General features: G+C 39.2%; 1 pseudogene; it reads left to right on the top strand.

Moving 5' to 3' along the window:
• The first annotated feature begins 19716 nt into the window (after positions 1-19716).
• LOC147998386 (uncharacterized) overlaps positions 19717-24930 on the top strand; it is a 34306-nt pseudogene continuing 29092 nt past the window's right edge.

Below are 24930 nucleotides of genomic sequence, written 5' to 3'. Positions count from 1 at the left end.
CATATTGCAATATTAAAATAGTCACTATTTTTCTTCTTAATTTTCTCCCATCTATCTATCTATCTATCTATCTATCTATCTATCTATCTATCTATCTATCTATCCATCCATCCATCCATCCATCCATCCATCCATCCATCCATCTATCTATCTATCTATCTATCTATCTATCTATCTATCTATCTATCTATCTATTCACTTTACATTCTAATCACAGCTCCCTCTCCACCCAGTATCCCCCCCCCCAGTCTTTCCCTCAATTCCTTTGCCTCTTTTCCTCTGAGAAAGGGGAAATCACCCCATGAGACCAACCCATGCTGACACTTACAATCACTGAAGGACAAGGGACATACTTTCCCACTGAGGGCAAATAAGGCAGTCCAGTTATGGGAACAAGATCCATAGGCATGCAACAGAATCAGGGTAAGCCTCCGGTCCAGTTGTTGGGAGACCCGCTATTAATATTTCAAATATGTGAAGTTGGGTAGACATTCACAGAGAATAAAAATATTCTTATAATCTAGATTTTATGGTTGAGTTATTATTGTAGTTGAATTGTTCTGTATATATTCTCCCACCATGCCTGTGGCGTTCTTTTTGTTGAGTGTATTTCAGACTAAAATGTGGATATTGTTGAATTTCTAGATAAAATAGTTTATATTCAGATCTGTTAAACCAAAAGAAACCACTGACAATTCCTCTTCAGTGGGCCTCAGTTTCTGAATATAATGCAAGAAGAGCAGTTTTTGATGACATCCTTTTATCTGCTTTATTATCTAACATTCTCTAATTGTCTGATATTTGCCCATTTAATTGATTGGCATGCTTATGCAACAAAAAATTGCCTTCTTGTGGGATTGAAAAAGAAGAAAGAAAATGCATTTTATTTATTTATGGTATATTTGTTTAATCAAAGCCAGGGTAGCATAGAATAAAGCTGTTCGCCAGTCCATTGTGATTTTTCCATAAAAACATATGTTTACAGACATCTAGGGAAATAGACAACAATATGTCAGATGGATGTTTTCAAACTTAGGGGAAGAACAATGTCATACTGTTAAAAAGAGAAATGAATAAACATGAAATTGAAAATGAATTTTAATGAAAGTTCTAGCCCTGTCCCAGGGAAGAAAAATACGAATGTCTGATAAGCAGAAATCTGAGTAGTGCAAACCACTGTTTTGAGGCCACTGAACCTAAAAGCATCTGTCCTTTTTTTTGAACATTGGGGTACTTCTGTCACTAAGATCTTTAGACTGAAGGATTTGACAAGGAACATCACGTACATGAAATAAAACCAAATAAGCAAAACTAATAGGCATGAAACAAATATCAAATGGAAGAAATCTCTCAAAGTCAACCAAAGAAATGGAGAGTACAAGCCTGCCTAGCTGTAATATTCCTGTTTTTCTGTGCTACGCAATATTTAAGCACTCTATGTCCCATTTTTCTGGGACTGCCAGAAATGGCCCTGTAGCAAGCATGTAACTCTCTACCCCACTGTTGGTGGGACAAAAGTGCTTCCCATGGACAAGTACTAACTCCAACTATTGCTACCATATATAGACTAAACTTTGCCTTCAGCTCTTATTGCAAAGGGTAATGTGGATTATTTTCAGTAATATAAGGAGATTGATCCCATCAGTGAATTTTTCATACGCTTCATACTGTCCGTAAAAATGTTATTTTTTTATTAACTTGAGTGTTTCTTATTTACATTTCGATGTTATTCCCTTTCCTGCTTTCCGGGCCAACATCCCCCTAACCCCTCCACCTCCCCTTCAATATGGGTTTCCCCCTCACCATCCTCCCCCTATTACCGCCCTACCCCCAAAAATCACGTTAACTGGGGGTTCAGTCTTAGCAGGACCAAGGGCTTCCCCTTCCACTGGTGCTCTTACTAGGCTATTCATTGCTACCTAGGAGGTTAGAGTCCAGGGTCAGTCCATGTATAGTCTTTGGGTAGTGGCTTAGTCCCTGGAAGCTCTGGTTGGTTGGCATTGTTGTTCATAAGGGGTCTCAACTCACTTTAAGCTCTTCCAGTCCTTTCTCTCATTCCTTCAACAAGGGTCCCATTCTCAGTTCACTGGTTTAATGATGGCGTTCGCCTATGTATTTGCTGTATTCTAGCTGTGTCTCTCAGGAGAGATCTACATCCGGTTCCTGTCTGCCTGCATTTCTTTGTTTCATTCATCTTGTCTAATTGGGTGACTGCATATGTATGGGCCACATGTGGGGCAGGCTCTGAATGGGTGTTCCCTCTGCTCTGTTTTAATCTTTGCCTCCTTATTCCCTGCCAAGGGTACTCTTTTTCCTCATTTAAAGAAGGAGTGAAGCATTCACATTTTGATCATCCGTCTTGAGATTCATGTGTTCTATGCATCTAGGGTAATTCAAGCATTTCGGCTAATAGCCAATTATCAATGAGTGCATACCATGTGTGTTTTTCTGTGATTGGGTTACCTCACCCAGGATGATATTTTCCAGTTCCAAACATTTGCCTACAAATTTCAAAAAGTCATTGTTTTTGATAGTTGAGTAATATTCCATTGTTTAGATGTACCACAATTTCTGTATCCATTCCTCTGTTGAAGGGCATCTGGGTTCTTTCCAGCTTCTGGCTATTATAAATAAGGCTGCTATGAACATAGTGGAGCATTTGTCTTTTGTATATGTTGGGGAATCTTTTGGGTATATGCCCAAGAGAGGTATAGCTGGGTCCTCAGGTAGTTCGATGTCCATTTTTCTGAGGAATCTCCAGACTGATTTCCAGAATGGATGTACCAGTCTGCAATCCCACCAACAATGGAGGAGTGTTCCTCTTCTCCACATCCTTGCCAGGATTTGCTGTCACCTGAGTTTTTGATATTAGCCATTCTCACTGGTGTGAGGTAAAATCTCAGGGTTGCTTTGATTTGCATTTCCTTTATAACTAAAGATGTTGAACATTTCTTTAGGTGTTTCTCAGCCATTCAGCATTCCTCAGCTGTGAATTCTTTGTTTAGCTCTGAACCCCATTTTTAATAGGGTTATTTGTCTCCCTGCGGTCTAACTTCATGAATTCTTTGTATATTTTGGATATAAGCCATCTATCTGTTGTAGGGTTGGTAAAGATCTTTCCCAATCTGTTGGTTGCCGTTTTGTCTTAACCACAGTGTCCTTTGCCTTACAGAAGCTTTGCAGTTTTATGAGATCCCATTTGTCGATTCTTGATCTTAGAGCATAAGCCATTGGTGTTTTGTTCAGGAAATTTTCTCCAGTGCCCATGTGTTCGAGATTCGTCCCCACTTTTTCTTCTATTAGTTTGAGTGTATCTGATTTGATGTGGAGGCCCTTGATCCACTTGGACTTAAGCTTTGTACAGGGTGATAAGCATGGATCAATCTGCATTCTTCTACATGTTGATCTCTAGTTGAACCAGCATCATTTACTGAAAATGCTATCTTTTTTCCATTGGATGGTTTTGGCTCCTTTGTCAAAAATCAAGTGACCATAGGTGTGTGGGTTCATTTCTGGGTCTTCAATTCTATTCCATTGTTCTATTTGTCTGTCTCTGTACCAATACCATGCAGTTTTTTTTATCACTATTGCTCTGTAATACTGCTTGAGTTCAGGGATAGTGATTCCCCTGAAGTCCATTTATTTTTGAGGATAGTTCTAGCTATCCTGGGTTTTTTTTTTTTTGTTATTCCAGATGAATGTGCAAATTGTTCTGTCTTACTCTTTGAAGAATTTGATTGGTATTTTGATGGGCATTGCATTGAATCTGTAGATCGCTTTTGGTAAAATGGCCATTTTTACTATATTAATACTGCCAATCCATGAGCATGGGAAATCTTTCCATCTTCTGTGGTCTTCTTCAATTTATTTCCTTAGAGGCTTGAAGTTCTTATTGTTCAGACCTTTTACTTGCGTGGTTAAAGTCACACCGAGGTACTATTTGGGACTATTATGAAGGGTGTCGTTAGCAGATGCTGGCGAGGATGCAGAGAAAGAGGAACACTCCTCCTTTGTTGGTGGGATTGCAGACTGGTACAACCATTCTGGAAATCAGTATGGAGGTTCCTCAGAAAATTGGACATTGAACTGCCTAAGGATCCAGCTATACCTCTCTTGGGCATATATCCAAAAGATGCCCCAATATATAAAAAGACACCTGCTCCACTATGTTCATCTCAGCCTTATTTATAATAGCCAGAAGCTGGAAAGAACCCAGATGCCCTTCAACAGAGGAATGGATACAGAAATTGTGGTACATCTACACAATGGAATATTACTCAGCTATCAAAAACAATGACTTTATGAAATTCGTAGGCAAATGTTGGAACTGGAAAATATCATCCTGAGTGAGGTAACCCAATCACAGAAAAACACACATGGTATGCACTCATTGATAAGTGGCTATTAGCCCAAGTGCTTGAATTACCCTAGATGCCTAGAACACATGAAACTCAAGACAGATGATCGAAATGTGAATGCTTCACTCCTTCTTTAAAAGGGGAACAAAAATACTCTTGGCAGGGAATAGCGAGGCAAAGATTAAAACAGACACAGAAGGAACACCCATTCAGAGCCTGCCCCACATGTGGCCCATACATATACAGCCATCCAATTAGACAAGATGGATGAAGCAAAGAAGTGCAGGCCAACAGGACCCAGATGTAGATCGCTCCTGAGAGACACAGCCAGAATACAGCAAATACAGAGGCGAATGCCAGCAACAAACCACTGAACTGAGAATAGGACCCCCGTTGAAGGAATCAGAGAAAGAACTGGAAGAGCTTGAAGGGGCTCAAGACCCCATATGTACAACAATGCCAAGCAAACAGAGCTTCCAGGGACTAAGCCACTACCTAAAGACTATACATGGACTGACCTTGGACTCTGACCTCATAGGTAGCAATGAATATCCTAGTAAGAGCACCAGTGGAAGGGGAAGTCCTGGGTCCTGCTAAGACTGAACCCCCAGGGAACTTGATTGTTGGGGGGAGGGCGGCAATGTGGGGAGGATGGGGAGGGGAACACCCATAAAGGAGGGGAGGGGGAGGGATTAGGGGGATGTTTTCCCGGAAACCAGGAAAGGGAATAACACTTGAAATGTAAATAAGAAATACTCAAGTTAATACAAAAAAAAAGGAAAAAAATAAAAAAATAAAAAAATAAATAAAAAAATGAAGGGTGTCGTTTCCCTAATTTCTTTCTCGGCTTGTTTCTATTTTGTGTAGAGGAAGGCTACTGATTTATTTGGGTTAATTTTATACCCAGCCACTTTGCTGAAGTTGTTTATCAGCCTTAGTAGTTCTCTGGTGGAACTTTTGAGATCACTTAAATATACTATCATATCATCTGCAAATAGTGATATTTTGACTTCTTCTTTTCCAATCTATATCCCCTTGATCTCCTTTTGTTGTCTGATTGCTCTGGCTATAACTTCGAGAACTATATTGAATAAGTAGAGAGAGAGTGGGCAGCCTTGTCTAGTCCCTGATTTTAGTGGGATTGCTTCAAGTTTCTCTCCATTTAGTTTAATGTTAGCAAATGGTTTGCTGTATATGGCTCTTACTATGTTTAGGTATGGGCTTTGAATTCCTATTCTTTCCAGGACTTTTATCATGAAGTGGTGTTGAATTTTGTCAAATGCTTTCTCAGCATCTAATGAAATGATCATGTGGTTTTGTTCTTTCACTTTGTTTATATAATGGATCACACTGATTGTTTTGCATATATTAAACCATCCCTGCATGCCTGGGATGAAGCCTACTTGATCATGGTGGATGATTGCTTTGATGTGCTCTTGGATTCAGTTTGCCAGAATTTTATTGAGTATTTTTGCATCGATATTCATAAGGTAAATTGGTCTGACGTTCTCTTTCTTTGTTGGGTCTTTGTGTGGTTTAGGTATAAGAGTAATTGTGGCTTCATAGAAGGAATTCGGTAGTGATCCATCTTTTTCAATTTTTGGAATAGTTTGGATAGTATTGGTATAAGGTCTTCTATGAAGGTCTGGTACAATTCTGCACTAAACCAGACTAGACCTGGGCTCTTTTTGGTTGGGAGAACTTTAATGAATGCTTCTATTTCAATAGGAGTTATAGGGTTGTTTAAATGGTTTATCTGTTCCTGATTTAACTTTGGTACCTGGTGTCTGTCTAGGAAATTGTCCATTTCCTGCAGATTTTCAAGCTCTTTTGAATATAGATTTTGTAGTAGGATCTGATGATTTTTTTAAATTCCTCTGATTCTATAGTTATGTCTCCCTTTTCCTTTCTGATTTTGTTAATTTGGACACACTCTCTGTGTCCTCTGGTTAGTCTGGCTAACGGTTTATCAATCTTGTTGATTTTCTCAAAGAACCAACTTTTGGTTCTGTTGATACTTTCTATGGTCCTTTTTGTTTCTACTTGGTTGATTCCAGCTCTGAGTTTGATCATTTCCTGCATTCTACTCCTCCTGGGTGTATTTGCTTCTTTTTGTTCTAGAGTTTTTAGGTGTGCTGTCAAGCTGCTTACATATGGTCTCTCCTGTTTCTGTCTGCAGGCATTCAGAGCTATAAGTTTTCCTCTTAGCACAGCTTTCATTGTGTCCCATAAGTTTGGGTATGTTGTACCTTCATTTTCATTAAATTCTAAGAAGTCTTTAATTTCTTTCTTTATTTCTTCCTTGTCCAGGTTATCGTTGAGTAGAGCATTGTTCAACTTCCATGTATATGTGGGAGTTCTTCCCTTATTATTATTGAAGACCAGCTTTAGCCCGTTGTGTTCTGATAGCACTCATGGGATTATTTCTATCTTTCTGTATCTGTTGAGGCCGGTTTTTTGACCAATTATATGGTCAATTTTGAAGAAAGTACCATGAGGTGTTGAGAAGAATGTATATCCTTTTGCTTTAGGATAGAATATTCTATAAATATCTGTTAAGTCCATTTGGTTCATGACTTCTCTTAGTCTGTCTACGTCTCTGTTTAATTTCTGTTTCCAAGACCTGTCCATTGATGGGAGTGGGGTGTTGAAATCTCCTACTATTATTGTGTGAGGTGCAATGTGTGTTTTGAGCTTTAGTAAGGTTTCATTTATGTATGTAGGTGCCCTTGTATTTGGAGCATAAATATTTAGGATTGAGAGTTCATCTTGGTGGATTTTTCCTTTGATGACTATGAACTGTCCTTCCTTATCTTTTTTGATGACTTTTGGTTGAAAATTGATTTTATTCAATATTAGAATGGCTACTCCAGCTTGCTTCTTCCTACCATTTGCTTGGAAGGTTGTTTTCCAGCCTTTCACTCTGAGGTAGTGTCTGTCTTTGTCTCTGAGGTGTGTTTCCTGTATGCAGCGGAATGCAGAGTCCTCATTACATATCCAGTTTGTTAATCTATGTCTTTTTATTGGGGAGTTGAGGCCATTGATGTTGAGAGATATTAAGGAATAGTGATTATTGCTTCCTGTTATATTTATATTTGGATCGGAGGTTATGTTTGTGTGCTTTTCTTCTCTTTGTTTTGTTGCCAAGACGATTAGTTTATTGCTTTTTCTATGGTGTAGCTTGCCTCAATTGGGCTTTACCATTTATTATCCTTTGTAGTGCTGGATTTGTAGAAAGATATTGTGTAAATTTTGTTTTGTCATGGAATATCTTGGTTTCTCCATCTATGTTAATTGAGAGTTTTGCAGGATACAGTAGCCTGGGCTGGCATTTGTGTTTTCTTAGGGTCTGTATGACATCTGTCCAGGATCTTCTGGCTTTCATAGTCTCTGGCGGAAAGTCTGGTGTGATTCTGATAGGTCTGCCTTTATATGTTACTTGACCATTTTCCCTTACTGCTTTTAATATTCTTTCTTTATTTTCTGCATTTTGTCTTTTGACTATTATGTGATGGGAAGAGTTTCTTTTCTGGTCCAACCTATATGGAGTTCTGTAGGCTTCTTATATGCTTATGGGCATCTCTTTCTTTAGGTTAGCGAAGTTTTCTTCTATGATTTTTTTGAAGATATTTTCTGGTCCTTTGAGCTGGAAGTCTTTACTCTCTTCTATACCTAGCATCCTCAGCTTTGATCTTCTCATTGAGTCCTGGATTTCCTGTATGTTTTGGACCAGTAGCTTTTTCCATTTTACATTATCTTTGACAGTTGTGTCGATGATTTCTATGGAGTCTCCTGCTCCTGAGATTCTCTCATCTATCTCTTGGTTTCTGTTGGTGATGTTTGTATCTACGTCTCCTTGTCTCTTGCTTTGGTATTCTATATCCAGGGTTGTTTCTCTGCGTTCTTTCTTGATTGCTTCTATTTCCATTTTTAATTCCTTCAACTGTTTGTGTTTTCCTGGAATTCTTTCAGGGATTTTTGTGATTCCTCTCTATAGGCTTCTACTTGTTTATTTATGTTTTCCTGAGTTTCTCTAAGGGAGTTCTTCATGTTTTTCTTGAAGTCCTCCAGCATCATGATCAGATATGATTTTAAATCTAGATCTTGCTTTTGTGGTGTATTTGGATATTCACTGTTTGCTTTGGTGGGAGAATTGTGCTCCGGTGATGCCATGTAGTCTTGGTTTCTGTTGGTTGGGTTCCTGCGCTTGCCTCTCGCCATCAGATTATCTCTGGTGTTACTTTGTTCTGCTATTTCTGACAGTGGCTAGACTGTGCTATAGACCAGTGTGTCAGGAGTGCTGTAAGCCTGTTTTCCTGTTTTCTTTCAGCCAGTTATGGGAACAGAGTGTTCTGCTTTCGGCTGTGTAGTTTTTCCTGTGTAGAGGTCTTCAGCTGTTCCTGTGGGCCTGTGTCCTGAGTCCACCAGGCAGGTCACTTAGAGCAGAAATGTAGGTCTTACCTGTGGTCCCGAGGCTCAAGTTTGCTCGTGAGGTGTTGCTTATGAGCTCTCCGTGAGGGCAGCAACCAGGGGGACCTGTGCTGCCTTCTCTGGGAGCCCCTGTGCACCAAGGTTCCAGATGGTGTTTGGTGTTTTCTCCTGGAGTCAGAAATGTGGGCAGAGTGTAGTCTCTTCTGGCTTCCTAGGCCTTTCTGCCTCTCTGAAGGTTTAGCTCTTCCTCCCACGGGATTTGGGTGCAGAGAATTGTTTGTCTGGTCGGTCCCTTCAGTTTTCGGCGGTGTCTGGTGTGCAGGGCCCTAAAAATGATTTTTAAAATTTATTCTTTAATCCTTTTTTACAGTCTAATCTTCATCCCACTTCTTGTCTGCCCCCCACACACACCCCATCACGATCGCAACCCATCCCATAACTCCTCTGTCTCCAAGAGGATGTCCCCACACCCCCAAACCTACCCTATACCACCAGACCTCCCCACTTTGTGAGGCCTCCTCAAGTCTCTCAAGGATTAGGTGCATCTTCTCTCACTGAGGCCAGACCAGGCAGTCCTCTACTGTATATGTGTCAAGGGCTTCATATCAGCTGGTATATGCTGCCCGATTGCAGGCTCAGTGTCTGAGAGTTCTTGGGGGTCCAGAAACTGCTAGACTTTCTTTCCTCCTCAACTTCTTCCAGCTATTCTCCAATTCACTCACAAGGATCCCCAGCTTCTGCCCATTGTTTTGCTGCTAGTATCTGCATCTAACTTTTTCAGCTGTTTGCTGAGCCTCTCAGAGGGCAGCCTTACTAGGCTCCTTTCTGCAAGCATACCATGGCATCTGTAACAGTGTCAGGCCTCAGGGTTTTGAGGTGGATTCCAATTTGGGCCTGTCACTGGGCCTCTTTTCTCTCATGCTCTTTTCCATTTTGTCCCATCACTTCCTTCACACAGGAACAATATAGATCAATGGAATAGAATTGAAGACCCAGATAAAACCACACACTTTGTCTTTGACAAAGAAGCCAAACATATACAATGGACAAAAGAAAGCAACTTCAATAAATGGTGCTGGTTTAACTAGCAGTCTGTATGTAGAAAATTGGAAAAAGATCCATATTTGTCACCTCACAAAGCTCAAGTCCAAGTGGATCTAGGACCTCAGAATAAAATCAGATACAATCTAATACAACAGAAAGTAGGAAAGAGCCTCAAACTCTGGGGCACAGAGAAAAATTTCCTAAACGAAACTCCAGTGGCTCACACTCTAAGGTCAAGAATTGGTAAAAGGGACCTCATGAAACTGGAAAACTTCTGCAAGTCAAAGCACCTAGTCAATAGGACAAACCTGAAACCTACAGATTTGGAAAACATCTTTAATAAACCTTCATCCGATAAAGGGCTAATATTCAAAATATATAAAGAACTCAAGAAACTAACCACCAAAAAAACAAACCCCAAACAACCCAATCAAAAAATGAGATATAGAACATAATAGAGAATTCACAAGATAGGAATCTCAAATGTCTGAGAAGCACCTAAAGAAATATTCAAAATCATTAGTGATCAGGGAAATCCAAATCAAAATGATCCTGAGATTCTACCTTACATGAATCAGATGGCTAAGATCAAAACCTCAGGTGATAGCACATGTTGGCAAGGATATGGAGAAAGAGGAACACTCCTCCATTGCTGGTGGGATTTCAAAATCACTCTGGAAATTAAACTGGAGTTTCCTCAGAAAATTGGAAATAGATCTACCTGAAGACCCAGCTATACCACTCTTGGGCATATACCCAAAAGATGCTCCAAGATATAACAAGAACACATGATCCACTATGTTCATAGCAGCCTTATTTGCAATAGCCAGAAGCTGGAAACAACCGAGATGTCACACAACAGAAGAATGGATACAGAAGAATGGTTCATTTACACAATGGAATACTACTTAACTATTAAGAATGAGCACATCCTTAGTTTTGCAGGCAAATGAATGGAACTGTAAAATATCCTGAGTGAGGTAACTCAGACCTAAGAAGACATGCATGGTATGTACTCACTAATAAGTGGATATTACCCCAAAAAGTACAGAATACTTAGGACACAATCCACTGAATTCAAGAAAGTTAGCAAGTAGAAGGACCCAAGTGAAGATACCTCAGTCCCCCCTGGGAGGGAGAAGAAAGCAATCACAGAAGGGGGGAGGGAGGGACCTTAATTGTAGCAGGGACAGGGAGAGGAAGGCAGAATATGATTAAGTATTAGGTGGGGAGGACTGAAGCCCTGAAGGCCTGCAGAAAGAATGGCAACAGCCTAATTTATGAGGAAAGACATTGTGGGACCCTTTAGAATGTACAAGAGACTTGGGAGGTGAGAGATTCTCATGACTCAATGGACTGGATCATGGATGAAGTGCTCTAGAGTGGAGAGGGGGAACTTGTAGATTCTACCTCCAGTGGAGGGACAAGACGTGACGTGAAAGGATGGGTTGCCATCCCACAGTTAAAATACCTTTTTAATGAACATTCCAGCACTAACATGTGTTTAACAGAAGAATCGCAGAGCTAGATGACTAGGACTTTGGAGGGTAAAAATATAGCCTTAAGTAAGTTTGCTGTCAAAGAATATGTTAATATATACTTTCAGTTCTTTTTTTTTTTTTGTTCTGCTTTTGTCACATTTCATTGGTTCCTGATCTAAACTAGGAAGACATAATGATTCACTTGCTATTTGCATTAAGAAAATAATATTGTGAAAAATTTAAAAATAATAAGGAAAGCTGCATTTCAAATATTGTTTTTCTTTTCCTGTCTTAACACTCTATTGCTTATGATGATGCCTCATTAGGCACTGTCAAACATTTCAAAACCTAATTCTCAAGCTTATTTGAAAATGGCTACACTAATTTGGCATTCAAGTATCCAGTTACCACATGTATGCCTAGATTTGTTAAACATATATGAGTTTAGATTAGGTAATCAACCTTTTTATATAAGTCATATTGGTTCAAGGTTATATATTCCATATTTTCCCTAACAGTATTTCTGAAAAGAGGAGAGAGAAGTGGAGGGTAGTATGGTACAACCGTAATATAAAGCTTCACGTTAGAGTTACATTCTGCAATTATGGTCAGGATATCCAGTACAGATTATGGAAATTAGCAGCTGTATGACTTCTTCATTTGATTTTTTTCTTATTAAAAACATGCTTGATTAGCCCTCTACTCTTTTAAATGAAATTACAAAATAATTATGAGTTCTGCTTCTAAATCCCTTTGCTGAGAACTACAATAAACTGTTGAACACAGAATCAGTGTTTGATACATTTATATGAATGTTAAGTGCATATAAATTGCCAGTTAACATGGCATGTGCTTACTACTTAGTAAAATGAATGTTTGCCCAGCTATTAAACAAGTGGGAAACATTCATCTTTGCAGAAGTCAACTGGGGAACATTTATCTTTGCTGAAGTCATTGTTTTATCTTGGTAAAACTCGTTGAACATATTGTAGCTAGACAGCCACCATGCATATCATCTTTCGTCTGCATTTATTCATGGATTAGAATGTCCATGTGTTGTCCTTAGTAAGTGGAAGACTATGAAGAAAAGGATTCATTGAGTTAATCTATATATATAACTGTTCTCTTTATGGGGAAAATCTCCTTGGAATGTTCCTCATAAATTAAAAACAAGGAGCAACTGTTTGTTTGTGTGTGTGTGTGTGTGTGTGTGTGTGTGTGTGTGTGAGAGAGAGAGAGAGAGAGAGAGAGAGAGAGAGAGAGAGAGAGAGAGAGCACATCAGAGTCAGCAAAGGGCATGCAATATATGCTTCTCATCCAAGGAGAGAATAAATACATTTGATTCAGATCAAAAGAACATTTTTCTCAAAATGTCTTAAATTGTATTTGTTTAGATTTTGGTGATGGCTTGGGAAGGCAGATTTTTTTTTTAAAAAGGAAAACAATAGCACAGTAGCAACCTCAACACCCAAAGCAAGTGTTACATAGATTATTTGTGCTTAAGTTGCCTCACACACTGAATTTGTCCTTTATGTTTAGGGGTTATCCCTGGAATTGAAGAACATCATGATTCTATCAGTACACTATGGTGATTTCCCCAAGATAGCTGGCAGAATAGATTGTGATCTTACCAAATTAAAAGAGCAACCAAAAATGTTCCAGTGGAGAGAACTTAGAGCCTGTACAATAGCTACAAGCTCATTCAACTGACTCCAACTTGATTTTCAATGTAAATAATATAGTACACTAATATACTCAAGATCGTGTAATAATTCTGGAAGTAAAAAAGCTGTACCTTAAATTAGGGCTAGGACATAGGATTCATAGATAGGTTTAATTTTACTAATGAATTCTATTGATTCATACAATTCTGATATACAGCATACAGAAAGAAGCAAAAAGTATTCTTCATTTGAAATCCATAATAACATCACCTAGGACTGATGTCATAAAATCTAACAGCAATGTAATTAGTACACTCATGCTGATCAGGGTGGTGATAATAAAAGATAGAGTTCTCAGAATGAAAACTGTTGACATTTTCCATGACATATAAATGGAAGAATAATATCTAGATAGATAACATGGAAAGCAAAGAACAGATACAAATGCATCATTTCTTGTAGAAAAGAAACTAATTGAATTTAGAGGCATCAGTTACAAGTTTAGCTTAATAAGACTCTTAATTCATATTAAATGCAATAATTCAGTCTGAAGTATGCTCGAGAAATTGGAGTATGTTTATCTGGTTGTTTATTTGACTAGGAAAGGGAATGTGTTATGTGCTTCTTTTTAATAAAATTATCAAGGGTTGGTGTCTACAAGTTGCCTACAGTTACTTTCATCATTCCTACTTCAATCATCTTTTATCTCTTCTTCTGAAAGTGAAACAAAGAGAAAAATAGGTCATGATAAAGAGGGCATTTTATTTCATTCTAAATAAGCTTTGTAAAAATTTCTAGTTTTAGATCAGCTTCTTACACAATTGATGGTAAATAATGATGAAAATGTAAATCAGGATTCATCCCTTTTTGATAAAGAACTGAAGATGGTTTATTTACATATAACTGGAGAAGAATCAAACTCAATATTGGTAAATATTTACACTTCAGCAATCACAAAAATTTCCTCATGTTCATAGCAATATATATTATTGTATACATGGAAGTAGGACTTGAATTGCTGGTAATTGCATTCGTATTAATCTCCTATCTTCCATTACAGGAAACGTTCATTGTCACTGGCAATATTAGCTAACATAGAAGACAATGGAGTTAAGTTTATGTCTCAACAAGTAATCTTTTAATAAATGTTGGAACGAATCTTAGAGCAGAGCTGCTTCATCAATAAATCAAGGAATTAACAAGGGAGTAACAGAGCAGACTTACATTCTCATTTTACCTTTTCCATGTTCTCAATCATTTCGCTTTTGCAATACATAATTCATATTGGCTATAAGATGGAAAATTTTGTGGTCACATAGAAGAAAGGATCAGACATATACCCAACTATCCTTGAACCCAGATTTGTCAAATGAAATTGTTTTCTCCCTTGAATGGGAATCTATGAGCACTATGGGATTCACCCAGAAACTCGAATTTTCCCTCAGAAAATCACAAATGAATTAAATACTTAGAATTGGTATTTTTCAATCATTTCTTCTTTCTTTTTAACCTAAACTCATGGCTAGAGTCATTCCTCAACAAGCCTTTCTACTCCATTTCCAGTCCATTTTACTGGTCAATAGTCTATTGTGGGCCTTTTTTTCCTCTCAGATCCAACACTGCCATAATCACTTAAATGATTTTTCTTCCTCTAACCCTGTCTAGCTCCAGTAGATGCTTTCGATGCCAGTGTGATAGTATCTTTTAAAAATTGCCTGCTGTTCTCTCCTACAGTGCATTACCTGCAATAAAAAGAATGACAGCTTTGTTTCTGAGTTTGTACATTACTTGCTTGTCTCATTGCTGTGAAAATATAATCACCTGAGAAAAGCCATCTCATGGATAAAAGGTTTATTACGGCTAATACTCAGAAGGTCTAGTGCATCATGGCAGGGAAAATACTGAAGAGTGACCAAGGCAGTTCAGTCAGTGAACAGGTTCTCCAGGGCAGGTGTGAGGATTGAAAAGAAAAAGACAATTAGACAACATTTAACATAACTACAGCCAGTTCTGAGGCTGAAGCAGATGTTTTATTTTCCAATATGCTTTTATACCACTTTAATTACATGCACAACGATAAGATCAGTTCTGAGTCAAGGAACAAGCAAGGTGATGAACAAAATCCTGTAAACACTGTTCTGGGTGCTAATCAGGATGACCAAAACAAAAGGACTGCCACTTCCTGTGAGCCTGCTCGGAGTTTTGCATTAACTCAAATGTAAATGTTCTTAATCAGGACCCATTTCCTGTGTCAGATTCTTGCCCTGGCCTCCTTTCTTTTGTCCTGGTGTCAAATTCCAGCCAAGTGTATAAAAGCAAAGCAAGTGGCCCCCAAAGGCTCTCTGCAGAGGAGGAAGTGTGAAGCATTTGGTCACATTACATTCACAATCAAGAAGAAGAGGGAAATGAAATCTATGCAGTGATTTCTCCCTTGTAAATACTTTATGTGTGTGATTTTTTTTTTTGTCTATATGTTTGTTTGTGGACCATGTATGTACTCAGTTCCTATAGAAGCTTACAGAAGGTGGAAGATTATCTGAAACTGAAGTTACAGATAGTGGTGAGTAGCCATGTGGTTACAGAGAATTAACTACTGAGCTCTGTCTCCTGCCCTGCTTTTTCCTTTGTTTTCACTCTCTGATCCTAAACCAAAAATCTGTGTGGTTTTTAGGTGAGGCAGGTTTTCCTATATTAATGTGCCAATGCTAGATATTTCTTCATAGGAATAGCTAGAGGCTTGGTTGCATGGTGGTTGTAAACTCTATAAAGTTGACAATAAACATTAACCATCACAGTGTGGTTGGAAGGAAGACCATAGAAATTAAATGGATCTGGCTTCAGGCAGAAACTGTGGTAAACTGGAGAGTCAGCAGACCAGTGAAAAGGAGACAACTATCATTCTACTGGGATTGTGAGCTACAAATTTGTAAATTTTTTCTCAAATAAACCTAGACTGTTTAGTGTGTTCTACAAAGTCCTTCCTGAACACCTTCATGTCTACACCTTAAATCTTATTTCTTCTAGTTCATGTCAATTCTACTTACAAAAAGTAGACTTCAAAATCAATTTTTTTTCTATCTCTGGTGCCATTTCCCTATTTTAGGGCACCATCATCTTTCTGGTGGATTATGACAATGACTTCTTAACTGGTTCCTTTGTTGAAAATAACTTTTAGTTCTAGATTATTTTTCCAAATGTGGTCTTTTAAATGCATCAGTGTAATCTATTGGAATTATTAGATTTTTGTCCAATGGGCTGACCTATTGAGATATTTCCTAGTGTTGGCTTTCCTTTTCTACATCTAAAATGGATCAACAGCATTTTCCATTCCTGGAGGAGTAGTGAGAGCAGGTTATTAAAGAAAATAGATGGTGCAGAGTGACTGTCAGCAGAATTTCTTTCCAATATTTGGCTATGGAACTGTTATTTGTGATTCAACCACCAGATCTTGCCCCTGCCAGCGGGAACCCATTTATTTGTGGGGGTCGAGGGGGACCCATACCTGCGGGAGAAAGGGCAAGAAAGAGGAGCGAGACCAAGCAGTGTCCTTGTCAAGGTCTGTTTATTGAGAGGAATGTATAGCATTTAAAGCTCTGAAGCAGGAATTGAAGCAGGAACTGAAGCTTAGGGCAGGGGGAGTACTGGGAAGTGCCCAAGGACATAAGGTGAATCACTAAACTGCAAGATATCCTCCTTAGACAAAGAGGCAATAGTCTTCCGGGAACATGTTCTTCCTTTGAAAAGGTCAAGCCCTTCTCAGGAATCTGCTCAGTGCTGGGCTCTAGCTTTGCTTAGTTCGGACGTCTGGTTCCCGACAGGATCCCAGGACACTGTAAGCTCATAGAGAACAACCACTGATTGTCTATGCAGATTCACTACCTACAGAGCCAAAAGTTGCAAGTCTGAATTCTGTAGGGTGTTGTTGATTGCTTTATAAGCGTATGTGTACTATGATTTCAGCATGGTGCCTAGAATTTAGTAACTCCTTTGTAAAAATTTGGGGGTTTGTGATGGATTAAATAAGATATTTGGCATAGCTCTATGAGGAACCTTACTATAGACATTTTAGCACAGATTGGATAATGTGCTGGAAGTCTACCATATCATTGCTGATGAAAAGCATTAATGGGAACAAGATTCTTTTTTTATCATTAGAACCAAATATAATCAATAAGAGCCAGAGAAACTGGATTTATAGTGTCCGGAATACCATGCTTCAACATAGTAATGTTTCTTGCAGTGTTCATAGTTACAGAGCAAAGTGAAGCTAAAAATCTATGCATATTCAACTATGTTAATGAAAATAAATTTATTGGACTATAGCAAATCAAGGAACAGTTTATGATAGTTCTAAAATGCTCATTAGTTTCTTAGCTTTGCACTGGTTGAAAGGTAAAGATCAGCTAAACAAATACATGTCATAAGATTTCATATGATATTTACAAGAAAATCAGGTGAACCACAGAGTTGATCAAGGTCATAAAGGGATGAACATTGCTACCTAACATGTGGCTCCAAATTTGCAATATTCCAACTCTATATATTGCAAAATTTAAATTAATAAGCCTTGTACATATTTTAATGTAGGTGTAGCATTTTTCTCTAGGAACCTGAGGTCTTATCATCTATATGTGCTATAGACTTAGTCATTATCTGGACAGATAAAACCTTTAGCTAAAAGATGTATTTCTGGCGTGTGAATTTTCTGTCTACAAGATAAACAAGGGTGAGACTACAGTGACAAAATAAATATTCTTGCCTGCCTGATGCACGATGACAAACATCTAGAAATAAGCTCTGATTAAAAGAAAGAACCAAATCTATATTTTTCTTAGAAGTGCTCATTTCTATTCTATTTTCTTAGCTTAGCCATAGACTTCACAAGTACCTTGTAACTTATACTATTTAGCTTAGATCCTACAGTTTTTTTTTAAGTCTACTTTTCATATTTAAGTCTACTTTCCATCCTTTGTCAAAATGGGCAAATCATTTTATTTCATCTTGTACAGTAACTGTGAAAGGAGAAACATATATTGTAATTATGAATATTTCATTTCACTTTTTTACTGTAAGACAGCAGTCATCTAATTGTAATTAGATGAGTATTGTTATTAGGGACAGATTAAGTATAGTTCTAATATCCAGATCCAATAGTGTCAACAATGATACGGAAGTAAATTCTAGTATGATAGTAGAATACTGGTCATATATATGAGATAAGAGATTACGGATGGCTCTTGATCCAGCTACATACTATTTGGGCCATGTAACTTCTTGGCTATGGAAATATATGGGATATGTGTATTTTGGGGGTTGCATAGACTACCGTGGATGAGGGTTGTTTTGTTAAGTATTGTTTTATGGAAATGTATAGGCTTCATATATCTGGAGGTTATATAGATTACCTTGGTTGAAGGATATTTAGTTACTTTTCTATTTGCACAACAAAGTAACATGACCTAGGCAACTTAGAGAAGAAAGGTATTTAATTGGGAGCTTCAATGAAGATAAAGCATTTAATTGTGGGTAAAATCATGACTATCATGGGCAGGGAGCATGGCAGCAGACAGTCAGGCATGGCATTAACACAGTAGCTGAGAGCTCACATCTTCAGAAAACAACTAAAAGACAAAGAGAGATTTAACTTCGAAGGGTGAGGGTGTTTGAAACCTCATATCCCATCTCTGTGACACTACCTCTTTCAACAAGACCATATTTATGACTGGCTATGAATAGTGTATGTTTACTTTAATAAAATTGAACTTACACCATTAATCTCAAGAACTTGGCTAGATTTTATATTTGTTTTGAAACTGAAAGGTAGAAGTTTTAAGGTTGCCTCCCCCCCCAACAAAAGTTTAGAGCAGAAGAAATAAACTGGTTGGGCCCTGGAACTGCATATTCCAGGAACTAGCTGACCACAGAATGAGTAATTACACCAGCCAGTTCAGCAACTCTGTTCCAGGAACTAGCTGACCATAAAGTTAAAGTTTTAAAGAACAATCTTGAGAATCAGGAAGCTTCTCCTTGTGATTTTTCACTGGTATTCTCGACATTTTCCAATGATGCCATCCCTACCCGCTTGGGTTGTGGTTTCTTCCTTTAAATACCCCTTCTTCCAGCCACTTGGGGTCATGCTCAGCTACCCCTGTGTGGGATAGGAGTATTGACCCCAGTGCACTGGTTCCTGTCAATAAACCTTGTGTTATTACAGCAAGGACAGTCGCTTGTGAGTTCTTGGGGGGTCACGTCATCCCCAGACTTGAGTGAGGGTCTCCCCATTTCAGATGTCTTTCATTTGGGGGCTCGTCTGGGATTGGTGCCCACCCTCATCTCCGGAAATCCACTTGGAGGTAAGATATTGTCTGTGTCTTTTTGTTTTCATGCTGGCTGAATTCTGGTTCTGTATTTGCTCGCGAGTTCTGTGTTTTGCAGTTGCTCGCGTCTTGGGTAGAGACGGGGGCTCTTATCTCAGGAGAGACAGCAAGTGTGAGCAGTAGACGTGCCAGGGGCTCACCGATTGTGCTGCCCTGGGAGACGTCCCAGAAGGTCTGGAGGGACCCCAGGGACTCCTGGGAAGTTCCTACATGGGTACCAGTGAGGATAAAATAGTTCTGTAGTTCTCCTGGATTGGAGAAAGCTACACACCCTCCCAGCCATCTGTATTGTCTGTCTAGGTGGAGACAGACGTCTGTTAGTTTTTGTCTGTGTGTTTGAGGTCTCTGTTTTGTATTACTTATGTCTGTTGATGGGACAGACTGTGACGACTCGTCTGAGTTTGACTTTACTGGACTGAAGTTAGTGCTAGAGCACACAACTTGTCAGTTGAGATTAAGAAAGGACCGTGGCACACTTTTTGCTCCTCGGAGTGGCCGGCATTTGATGTCAGCTGGTCTCCTGAGGGCAGCTTTGACTTAGCCATTATTTTTGATCTGCTTCCCTTCATGTGTCTTTGGTGAGCTCATGGAAGCTCCTGTCTGAATCAGTTCAGTTTGTGGTGATCTTGCAGCAGCCGCTTGTATTTTGTTTTTGTGTGCACTTCTGTTTTTGTTTGTTAATCTTTTGATTGTCTTTCTGTGTGAGTGAATGCTATTTGTCCTCTTCGGTGGACCTCTCTTTTCTGGACTCTCTTCTTTTTTTTTCTCACTAGCCCACTTGAGATGCTTGTTAGTAGCTGTTTCAGGAAATGCAGAATTATACTAGAGGCCAGAATGTTCCAGATACAGATGGAAGGCCCTCTCTTCTGCATGTTGACTTCAATATACCTGATGGTAGAGAGGGCCAGGTCTACCACCAGGCTCCAAAGGTAGGTCTCTGAGGGGCTGGTAAATGCTCCACCAATTTGGCTAAGGTAAAAAAAGATATGAGGAAGAGGTTGCAGAAACTTGAGGGGTTAAGCTAAGTTGCTGAGAGAGTTAATGTAAGTTGCAGAGAAAGTAACGTTAACATGTGGTTCAGGGTCTGTGCACATAAGTGGACAGCGTAGAAAAGAAGACAGAATGAAGAAGAAGCTAGAGAGCTAAAGAGAGATAAAAGGAGAGGAACTTATACTGGTCACAGTAGTTAGAGAGACTAGGAAGACAGTACCTGGCAACAGAAGAGAATTCCTGTCTAAAGATCAGTGTGCCTATTGTAAGAAAAAAGAACACCAGGTCAGAGACTGCCCCAGGTTAGAGGGGAAGCCCACTCAGTGTTTTGTGGATACAGGGACCCAACACCCTGTGCTCCTACACCCAGATGGTCCAGTGTCCATCAAAAGACCTTGGGTGCAGGGGGCTATCGGCAACAAACAATATTTATGGACTACCCGAAGAACAGTAGACCTTAGTGTGGGCGGGGTAACCCACTCGTTCATGGTCATCTCTGACTGTCCCTATACCTTGCTTATGAGAAATTTGCTCTCCAAAATGGCTTGTGTGGGCTGAAATGGCTGTGTGAGGCCATGTGTATGCATATCTATAGACTGTGTATGTGGAGCTTAAGACCCAGGCTGACCCGTCTCAGTGCACCAGTACTTAAAAGGTGTTTTTTTCTGCCTGAGCTGGGTACCCCAAAGTCAAATATGTTTTGACTTTGAATGGAATGTCCCAGAGAATGGGACCACTGGTCAGCTGACATAGACTAGATTCTTTACCAGTTGGGGGCAATCTGGTCACTTTGCTGCCCAATCCTGACCTGGAGCCACCACAGCACAAGTGTCAAGTAGTGGCAGGAGCCCATGGGTGGAGGGAAGTCCTCTGCAACTGACAGATCGACCTCTGATGAAAGTCGAGGCTACCTTTTCTACAGACAGGAACAGTTCTCTTCATGAAGGTCAGTAATGAGTAGGTGCTGCCATAATGGACAACACAAATGTCACCAAACCTCTACTCCCCAGCACATCAGTACAGATGCCTTTGCCATCTCTTGGATGCCCTGATGAAGCTACAACTGTGAGTATTATTCACTGCCCAGGATATCAGGAGGGAAGATATTCAGTGGCATGGGGCAATAACAAAGCGGATCAAGTGGCTCAAGAAATGGCTATGCAGTAGCCTATCCTGGTTGGAGGCCTGCAAGAGATAGCCACTGGGAACTGGGATCAGACTAAGGGATGGCCTCACTTAGAATGTACAACAGAAGAAAAGGCCCAAATTGCTTAGAAGAAAAAGGACAATGGCACACTTGCGGGGAAAGCTACACTCCCCGGAGAACAAACAAAAGACTCACTTTGCCAAATAAACATATGGAATCATTTAGGGGATAAGAAGCTTACCCAAGTAGTTAAGATATATGTAATATACTTTAAGGTTTTAGCCAGAGAGACAGTAGAAAAGTATAAGATATGTCAGCAAGTGAATGCTTAGCAAGCAAACAGGGCAAAGAGAACTAGGAAGTTTAGTGAGAAGTCGAAGTGAACTTTATTGAGATAAAATCAGGAAAATATGGTTACAAGTATCTTCTAGTGTTTGTAGATACCTTTTCAGGATGAGTAGAAACTTTCCTCACCAAGCAAGAGACGGCCTTGGTAGTCATCAAGAAGATACTAGAAAAAAAATCTTCCCCCAGTTTGGAGTGCCCAAGGTAATCGGGTCAGACAATGGCCCTGCTTTCATTGCCAAGGTAAGCCACGGTGTGGCCAGGTATTTAGAGGTCAATTGGAAATTACATTACAGACCTTAAAGTTCAGGACAGGTAGAGAGAATAAATAGGACTCTAAAAGAGACCCTGACCAAATTCAGGAGAAATTATGAGTATTACTTTGAATTTATAGGTGAAAAACTGAGGCTCAAGTTTCCAAACAGGTCAATTGCCATTCTTCATGCATGACTAAGAGTAATGTTTTATTTTATGTATGTCTTCATTAGGATTTTATTGTTGTAATGAAACACCATGAACAAAGCACCTGGAATCCATTTTCTCACACAAAAATGTTTATTTCATTCACATTTCCACATCATCTTTGATCTTTGAAGAAAATCAAGGCAGAAACTTTAACAGGACAAGGCCTTAGAGGCAGGAGCTGATGCAGAGGAAATGGAAGACTGTTGCTTACTCAGCCTGCTTTCTTATAGAACAAAGGATCACCAGCTCAGAGGTGGAACCTCCCACAATAGGCTGGACCCTCCTGCATTAGTAACTAATTAAGAAAATGTCTTACAAAGAAAGATCTCTTGTGGGGATAATTTTATTAATTAATGTTCCATTATTTCAGATGAGTGTAGTTTGTGTCAAGTTGACATAGAACTAGGCAATATAATGTGAATGTTGGTGAAGTGTTGGTTTTTCCTTTCATCATATAGGTTCTGATGATAAATTCAGGCATCGGGCTTGGCAGCAGTCACCTTTACTTGAAAAGCTCCTTCCTCCTTCATTGCCCTAGCTATGAGTATGTTGTAAGTAGTTTAATCTAAAATCTCATGTAGTCAATATGTCAGAAGATGGAATTCTAAATTATGTGTATTTGAAGCAAATAGTAGCTTTTTCATAAAACAACAATAATTTAGCAATCAATGAAGCCTTCAGAGAATTTACTAGTCCCAGCTCTCTGATAGAATTGATCAGCATGAAATGCTTACTACTTTCTACACACACACACACACACACACACACACACACACACACACACACTCATACATGTACATGCATAACTATTAGGAACTACACAGTTAACTCAAACACACTATAAATATTTACTTTGTAAACTCCATTCTTTCCTACTAATAACTTTCATCACCACACTAATATAGTACAAGGTCTTCCATCATACTTAGTCACTTTTGACAGCAGCTACTGTCTATGTTCATAGGCTGCCAGATCCACAGCGGTATAAGGAAAGTGCTGGATTCTTATATAAGACATTACAATATCTCCATTATACCAGAGTGTAATACTCCCAGCCAGAAGGCTTTATATATAATGTACATACAGAATCTCTGTCTTGTTTTCAGAAAGAACAACTGTCACCTACTCCCCTGTGGTGCATTGCAAAACTGTCATAATTACATGGACAGCCATAGAAACTCACAGTCAAAATCAAAAGAGACAATTCAATTAAGTATGTTTTACAAACAACATTCAGAATGAGTCTCATCAAATCAAAATGGCTTTCTAATTACTTAGGTGTATGCATGGAGATATACTCATTTTTATTATGTTAAGGGGATTCATCTCTTTGCTTCTTTAGTTGAAGTGAAGGGACCTTTTAAAAGTAATCTGTTAAAGAAACTTATATCTACAGTTTAAAATGTGGCATATGTACTGGTCAGGCTCTGGCAGAGTCTCTCAGGAGACATCCATATCTGGCTCCTGTCAGCAAGCACTTCTCAGAATCAGTAATATTGACTGGGTTTGTTGACTGTATATGGGGTGGACCCCCAGGGGGCAGTCTCAGGAAGCCTTTCCTTCAGTTTCTACTCCACTCTTTGTCCCTGTATTTCCTGTAGACAGGAGCAATTCTGGGTTAAAATTTTTGAGGTGGGTGGGTGGTTCATTCCTCAACAAGGCACGGTGATTAATCTCTGTAACCTCTAGATATGTTCTCTACAGGTTGTTTCTCCCCTTTGTCGGGTATTTCAACTAATGTCATTCCTGTTGGGTCCTAGAAACCTCTTGCTTTCCTGGCATCTGGGACTTTGTGGTGTCTACCCCCAGTTCTCTATCCCCTATTGCTATAGATCAGCATGGCCCCTGGCAGTCATGTGTCCTTTTTCAGTGACTTTGGGATGGATTCAGCCAAACAAACATAAAACCTATTGACATAACTGAGAGCATCTATGGAATTTAATCAAGCATACCTGGTTTTTGATAAATCAGTCAATGCATGAATAAATTGTGTTAACAAATGTTTAGGAATAAGATATTTAAAGATGACTTACTTTGAGAATAATAGTCCATGGGATGAAGAGCCTAAGGTTCTCAATAAAGGACAGAAATCTAAGTATAACTTTCTATACTCATTGAATAGCCCTCTTTCTCTTTAAAATACTCCTTCAGGTTTCCATCCTTCTCTGAACCCTACATACCATTGTTTAAACATCATCCTGAAACTGAACCTGTTATTTATTTTGACCAAATCCATGACAGACATTCATTTTGGCTGACAATGTGAGAGAGGGAAGTCCATCATGGTCATACTACTGAATTCCCATGGTAAGATGTGGCTGAGCTTATTCACAGTTTCAGTGAAAGAGGAGTAGGAGCAAAGGTACTGTTGGAACACAACTGACTTGCTTTTTTAAATTTTTCATTTATGTTTAATTTTTTATTAATCATTCCATTGGTTTACATCTCAAAATATATCTCCCTTCCAGGTTCCCTCTCCACAACTCCCCTTCCCATCTGCCCTCTCCCCCATCCAATTTGCCTCTATAAGGGTGCTTTCCCCATCCATTCATGCATTCCAGCCTCACTGCTTCAGCAATTCCCTATGCTGGGGCATCAAACCTCCACAGGACCAAGGGTCTCCCCTCC

The sequence above is a fragment of the Rattus norvegicus genome, chromosome X (genome assembly GCF_021556685.1).
Source record: "Rattus norvegicus strain SHRSP/BbbUtx chromosome X, alternate assembly SHRSP_T2T, whole genome shotgun sequence".
NCBI classification, from domain to species: Eukaryota; Metazoa; Chordata; class Mammalia; order Rodentia; family Muridae; genus Rattus; species Rattus norvegicus.
This window is presented reverse-complemented; position numbering and strand designations above follow the sequence as displayed.